This window comes from Dama dama, chromosome 26, assembly GCF_033118175.1.
Source record: "Dama dama isolate Ldn47 chromosome 26, ASM3311817v1, whole genome shotgun sequence".
Classification (NCBI taxonomy): domain Eukaryota; kingdom Metazoa; phylum Chordata; class Mammalia; order Artiodactyla; family Cervidae; genus Dama; species Dama dama.
In genome coordinates this window covers 57,653,390-57,660,217 of record NC_083706.1, presented here as the reverse complement: position 1 = coordinate 57,660,217, position 6,828 = coordinate 57,653,390, and the positions used below count along the sequence as shown (strand labels likewise).

Genomic DNA, 6,828 nt, shown 5'->3' with positions numbered 1-6,828 from the left:
AATGCAACATGCAAGAAATGAATATCATGGCATCCGGTCCCATCACTTCATGTCAAATTGATGGAGAAACAAGGGAAACAGTGACGGACTTTATTTTCTTGGGCTCCAAAATCACTGCAGATGGTGGCTACAGTCATAAAATTAAAAGACACTTGCTCCTTGGAGGTAAAGCTATGACCAACCTAGACAGAATATTAAAAAACAGACATTACTTTGCCACCAGAGCTCCATCTAGTCAAAGTTATGGTTGTTCCAGTAGTCATGTATGTATGTGAGAGTTGGACTATAAAGAAAGCTGAGCACCGAAGAAGTGATGCTTCTTAGAGAAAACTCTTGAGAGTCCCTTGGACTGCAAGGAGATTCAACCAGTCCATCCTAAAAGAGATCAGTCTTGAATATTCATTGGAAGGACTGTTGCTGAAACTGAAACTCCAATACTTTGGCAACCTGATGTGAAGAACTGACTCATTGGGAAAGACCCTGATGCTGGGAAAGATGGAAGGCAGGAGGAGAAGGGGATGACAGAGGATGAGATGGTTGGATGGCATCACCGACTCGATGGACATGAGTTTGAGCAAGCTTCGGGAGTTGGTGATAGACAGGGAAGCCTGGCATGCTGCAGTCCATGGGGTCACAAAGAGCCGGACATGACTGAGTGACTGAACTGAACTAATCTCAAACCACATTTGAAAAAAAAACCTTCCCTCAAAATAAATATAACACAATCAGTCCTTCATATACATAGCTTCTGCAACTATGAAGTCATATAATTATGGGTGTAAAATATTGCAAAAAATTCCGAAGTTTCAAATCTGTAAATATTGAATTTCACTTGCAGGCACTTCTTTACATGCCATCTACATTATTTCAGCTATTACAGCTAATCATGTGCTGTGCCAAGTCCTTTCAGTTCTGTCTGACTCTTTGTGACCCCGTGGACTGTAGCCCACCAGGGTCCTCTGTCCATGAGACGCTCCAGGCAAAGATACTGCAGTGGGTTGCCATGGCCTCCTACAGAGGATCTTCCGAACCCAGAGACTGAACCCACATCTCTTGCATCTCCTGCATAAGCAGGCACATTCTGTACCAACCTGCTGCTGCTAAGTCCCTTCAGTCATGTCCAACTCTGTGCGACCCCATAGACAGAAGCCCACCAGGCTCCCCCGTCCCTAGGATTCTCCAGGCAAGAACACTGGAGTGGGTTGCCATTTCCTTCTCCAATGCGTGCAAGTGAAAAGTGAAAGTGAAGTCGCTCAGTGTCTGACTCTTACCGGCCCCATGGACGGCAGCCTACCAGGCTCCTCCATTCATGGGATTTTCCAGGCAAGAGTACTGGAGTGGGGTGCCATTGTCTTCTCTTCTGTACCAACCTAGGAATCAATATACATTGAATGAACTGCTGCCATCAGCTTCTACTCTTCATGACAGGAGCAGGAGTAAGAATATCAGGAGAAGTTCTCAAAAGCATCTATTGCTTAGTCAAGGCAATGTTATACTAGACATTCCAATTATTACTGAGACAAGTCAGTTTCCAAGTCCTCCAATTATGATGGGTATAACTAAAAATTATTACAAATTCATGGGATGTGATAGCTACATTATAAATTTGTTCATATTATGGTACTACTTCAGGTATGTCCACTTCAGCATGAAGTAATGGACTACTATTCCAGCTCAAGCAACAAATAGTAAATATAAAGTGCTGATCATTGTCATTTGTTGAAAATAATCAGCAACTTGTTGATACATAGAACATGCTAGAGCAAGCCTTGGAATGTACTGTAAAAAAACCAGTTAGGCCCTCTTTGTCCAAGCCCTGGGATAAAATGCAAATCAAAAAAAAAAAAAAAACAGCATGAATTTTGACATGGCTTTCTCACTGTTTTTTTCTGGAAGGCAGGAAACATTTCTTGAAGCCAGGTGACTGCAGGATTTACCTGTGAACTAAAATGTGGTGGGATGGAAGCACATCACTCCAGTAAGAATATGGCTTGATTACCATGTTCGACTTCCATTCACTTCATGTACACAGTGGTCTATAATCCTTTAATAAGGAATCATATAAATCATACTTCCTTACACCTTTGAAATCTCTTGGTCTATACTGACTTCAAAAAAGACATTTACACTCATTGTAACAGGTAACATATAAGTGCTGTGGCTATTAAAGAAACAGTAAGATGCTTCTAAGGTTTCACATTTCTAATAAGGTGTAAAATCCTCACTGCAGGCCTCTTGCTAGATGAATAAATAAATAAATAATATGGAACTTCATTTACAATAGAGAAATCTCCATTTGTATGGGTATGTCCCTCTCTGAACCAGGAATAGGCAGATAATTAAATTTCAAGTAACTCTTATCAAAGGAGAAGTCCTGACTTAAATCTGCAAACAATAATACCCTTTTTCACTATGTTTTGTATTATAACCTGTCATAATTAGCTTCCCCCTTCCCCCAAGGTCTTTCTTTCATTTCTGAGGATGGCATTTAAGGTGATGGCTTTGGATATTTCAGGAACTAACTCAGTTTCTCTGCTCCCTTTTATACAGGAGGAATACATGTTATTTAATGTCCAGTTTTCTCCTGATAATTTTTTTATTTTTTTAAGGGGGACATCTCAACTGAGAATCTAGAAGAGTAGAGGGAAATTGCTTTTCCTCCCATACACATGCAATGGAATACCACTCAGCAATAGAAAACAATGATCCACCAACCCATGGAAAGACAAGGATAAACCTTACATATATATATTGTTAAGTGAAAGAATCCATTCTGAGGGAGCTGCCCACAATATGACCCCATCTATGACATTCTGGGAAAGGCAAAGCTACACAGATGATATGCAGAAGATGGGGTGGGGGAGTTTGAAGGATTCCATGTGATACTTTAGGATGCATATCTGTCACTATGCATTTGTCTAAGCCCACAGATTTCAGTAGCCCAAGGTGTTAATCAAAATCTACTCTGATTTCATTATTTTGGATGTAGCAGGGGAATATACAATGTAACATTGCATCTAACTGTAATAGAAACACATAGAAAAACCTCACTGTAGGGGATGGGGCAAAAAGTGCCAGGTTAACATTGGAAAAGAACAGAATCTGTAGACTAAAGGCAAAATGGAGCTTCCATAAACAATGGACTTGATTTTACAGGGTTCTTTCCAGGGTGTAGTAGCTAATAATGCGGAAACCTCTGCACACGTCATCTGGAAAGGAGCAACATACAGATGAACGGCAGATGGTGGGGGCCAGGTTCCTCACTGTGAGAGTGAGAGTTACACAAGGGGAGGACCTCTGCCCTGGTAATCCTCAGTCTCAGCTTCCTGGGAAAATGACATGCGGAGTTGACTGGCCAGGGACAATGCACAGATCTTTGCAATGCGAAGGCCCTGCAGATGTAGGAAGCTCACACCTCATCCTCCCACCCATACCTACTAGAAACACTCAGCTCTCAGTGATCTGCCAGGTGCAGCTTTTACACCACCTGATGCTTTTCCCTAATGGAAAAGATTGAAGACAGGAGGAGAAGACGACAACAGATGATGAGATAGCTGGATGGCATTACCAACTCGATAGACGTGAGTTTGACTAGGCCCCAGGAGCTGGTGATGGACAGTGAAGCCTGGGGTGCTGCAGTCCCTGGGGTCACAAAGAGTCAGACACAACTGAGCAACTGAACTGACTGAGCCCCCAGGCAGGAACAGGTGTGTGAGGGTTTTGCTTACCCCTAAGTTGTCCCACAATTCCAGTCTTGGAAGTTGGAGTCACGATTGGGGTGCCTGGGCCTCTGACGAGCAGCTGGTTGGAAAAAAAAGACCAGTCCTGAGGGCAGGGGTGCCCTGAAGTCTCTGAGCTCTGATGTCCTGCTGGGATTCATCCCTGGTGGGGACACGGGCAGGGCCTACAGTGGTTCCCAGGTGGCACTAGCAATAAGGAACCTGCCTTGAACAGCAAGGAGATCAAACCAGTCAATCCTAAAGGAAATCAACCCTGAGTATTCATTGGAATGACTGATGCTGAAGCTCCAATACTTTGGCCACCTGATGTGAAGAGCTGACTCATTGGAAAAGACCTTGATGCTGGGAAAGACTGAGGGCAGGAGGAGAAGGGGTGACAGAAGATGAGATGGTTGGATGGTATCATCGACTCAATGGGCATAAGTTTGAGCAAACTCCAGGAGATAGTGAAGGACAGGGAAGCCTGGGGTGTTGCAGTCCATGGGGTCACAAAGGGTCAGACATGACTAAATGACTAACACTTTCACTTTTTGAGGAACAAATGTATACCTTAATCTGGTTGCTGTATACCTGCAACAAAGACAACATGGGAAATGAACTATATTCCAAATAAAATAACCATTATTTTGACAAATAAATTGAAATGCCTACTATATTCCTGTCAAGCATTGGTGACAACAAATGTTGGAGATGGCCTGGAGAAAAGGCAAACCTTCTACACTGCTGGTAGGCAAACCACCTCCTTCCAATAAAGCTTGGTTTCAGATTTGAATCAATTACCACAGTATGAGTTTATGTGGACTATGAACTAAGGGTCTGACTATAGTAGGCAATATGTGAAGACAATTGTGGTATTCCATGTGTGAGAGTGAATGTTTCTTGTCAGATCTGTAGCTCAGTATTTTTTAGATTAGTTACAATGACTGTAGCTAAGTTCTGTTGAGTGTGAATCAGATTTGTGAATCAGAAGGTTGATCTACATTTCTTTGAACAGTCTGTAACTAAGTAATAAACTCTAAATTTCAAATAATGAAACATTTATCTGAAATTTACAGGCTCTTTGAAAGGTGTATTCTATCATGAAAACTTTTCCTCTGTCCTTTTTGTAAGAAATTTTTCATGATAACACTTTAACTCCTCCACTGTGAATGTTACTATCAAGATAAGCTTGTTCACATTTGTGATGGAGGTGGAGTTGATCCACTGTGATTGCCTTTCCCAATTTCTACTAATGTCCCTACATTCAAGATTTTTTTTTTCTTTTTGTACCCATCAAATTCTACCTCTCAGATCTGCATTTACACAGAATGAGAAAAACCTGGCAAATTCAGATTATATTAAACACTGCTTCCAAAGCTTTTTGCATCTCAAAGGAATCTGAAAATGATGAAGCAGGAAGAATGGTTGAGATTTTAAATTATTTCTAAGCCCCCTCCTCCACCAAAGAAACCCATTAGACTAAGACATCCTAGTATCTTCTACTGGTCTATATAAATACATGAAGTTTCTATCCTTCTGTTATAAAATTGAGAAAAAGGACTGGACAAAGTTGCAACAGATTGGGGAAAATGGCGACTCCCGCTCGTTCGCCGGAGTCCCCGCGTAACTGGCGCCAGCTGCGGGGGCTGCCGAGGACGCCGAGTGCCCACGGCCTCGCCAGCCTCAGCCCCCGCAGAATGTCCTCGCTGCCCCGCGGCTTCCAGCCCCAAACTCCCGAGGACTTGGGGGAGCAGAGTTTGGCGGAGCTACGGGAAATGTTGAAGCGCCAGGAGAGACTTTTGCGCAACGTAAAATTAAGTTGCAAATTGCCCGATAAAGGTAAAAAGATCTCAGATGCTGTCGCCAAACTGAAAGCTGCCATTGCAGAACGTGAAGAAGTTAGAGGAAGAAGTGAACTCTTTTATCCTAGACCATCCTAGACAGTTAGCTTAGACTGTAAGGGGAGGCAAAAAGCAATTGCAGTTGTTGATGGAGACAGAGATGAGGCCCAGAATTCTGACCAGATACTTGATACTTCATCACCAGTTCCTGGCTGTTCCTCTGTAGCTAACATCACATCATCTCAAACAACCTCACAACAGGGACTGGCACATCCGACTCGCAGAGGTGATGCTGAGGCAACTGAGGCTGAACACACAGTGAGTGAGCACCCAACTTCCAGCAGCAGAGCCCGGGTGCCTTCCTCATCTGAAGCTAGTGAGGGTCTCCCTCAGCATTGTGCCTTAGGTCAAGTGGAGGGTCATCCTGGCAGCTCAGACAACCTGTTCACTGATAGATTACAAAGGATCACAATTGCGGACCCCACTGAACATCACTCAGAAGGAAACCAGAGTCCTGAGAACTTGGCCAGCCTCTGGAGTGGGCTGCAGAAGAAGCCTCATTACATGGAAGTGCTGGAAATGAGAGCCAAAAATCCCATGCCCCCGCCACATAAATTTAAAACCAATGTATAACCTTCACAGAGGCATGATTCATCGAGTGCTTGTCAGAGGAGAGGGTCTCCCGTCTCCTCGGAGGAGAGGCGGCGCTGGGACAGGAAGCATCGCGATGACATCACAGCGGCCCTGCTTCTGCCAACACAGCTGCTCTCCATAGAGGGGCCGCTGGTGCTGCAGAGACAGCAGGAGCAGAGTCATGAGGAGATGCAAGCCGAGCTCACAGCACAGAAACGAGCTGAAAGACCAAATACTAAAATGCAGAGCTGTAATCCAGAAGGGGAGTCTTCAAGGAAATACCAAGAAGTAAGGGACGAAGATGATGATCAGTCATCCGAGGATGAATTCTGAAGATGGGCATTCAGATCATCTCCTAAATCTCTGCCTGTTGAGATGTCATCTTACATCAGACTGCCTAACAAGTATCAAGATCAGTGTCAGACATTGTTGAGAAAAACAATTTTGTAAAGTTACACTAAGGAAACTATAAAAATAGCCCACTTTCAGATGATAACTTTCATGTGCTTGAAAAGTTGAATATTTGAATATTGTGTTTAATGACACTATATTAAATTTTGGCAGTGAAAAAAACAGTTGCAACAGATTAGAGGGCTATGTTTGGAATGACTGAAGATGAAACAGGCTACATGAGT

At 43.3% G+C, this 6,828-nt stretch overlaps 1 pseudogene; it reads left to right on the top strand.

Moving 5' to 3' along the window:
• Positions 1–5,416: 5,416 nt before the first annotated feature.
• Positions 5,417–6,526, top strand: LOC133047077 (DNA-directed RNA polymerase II subunit GRINL1A-like; annotated as a pseudogene).
• The last annotated feature ends 302 nt before the right edge of the window (positions 6,527–6,828 follow it).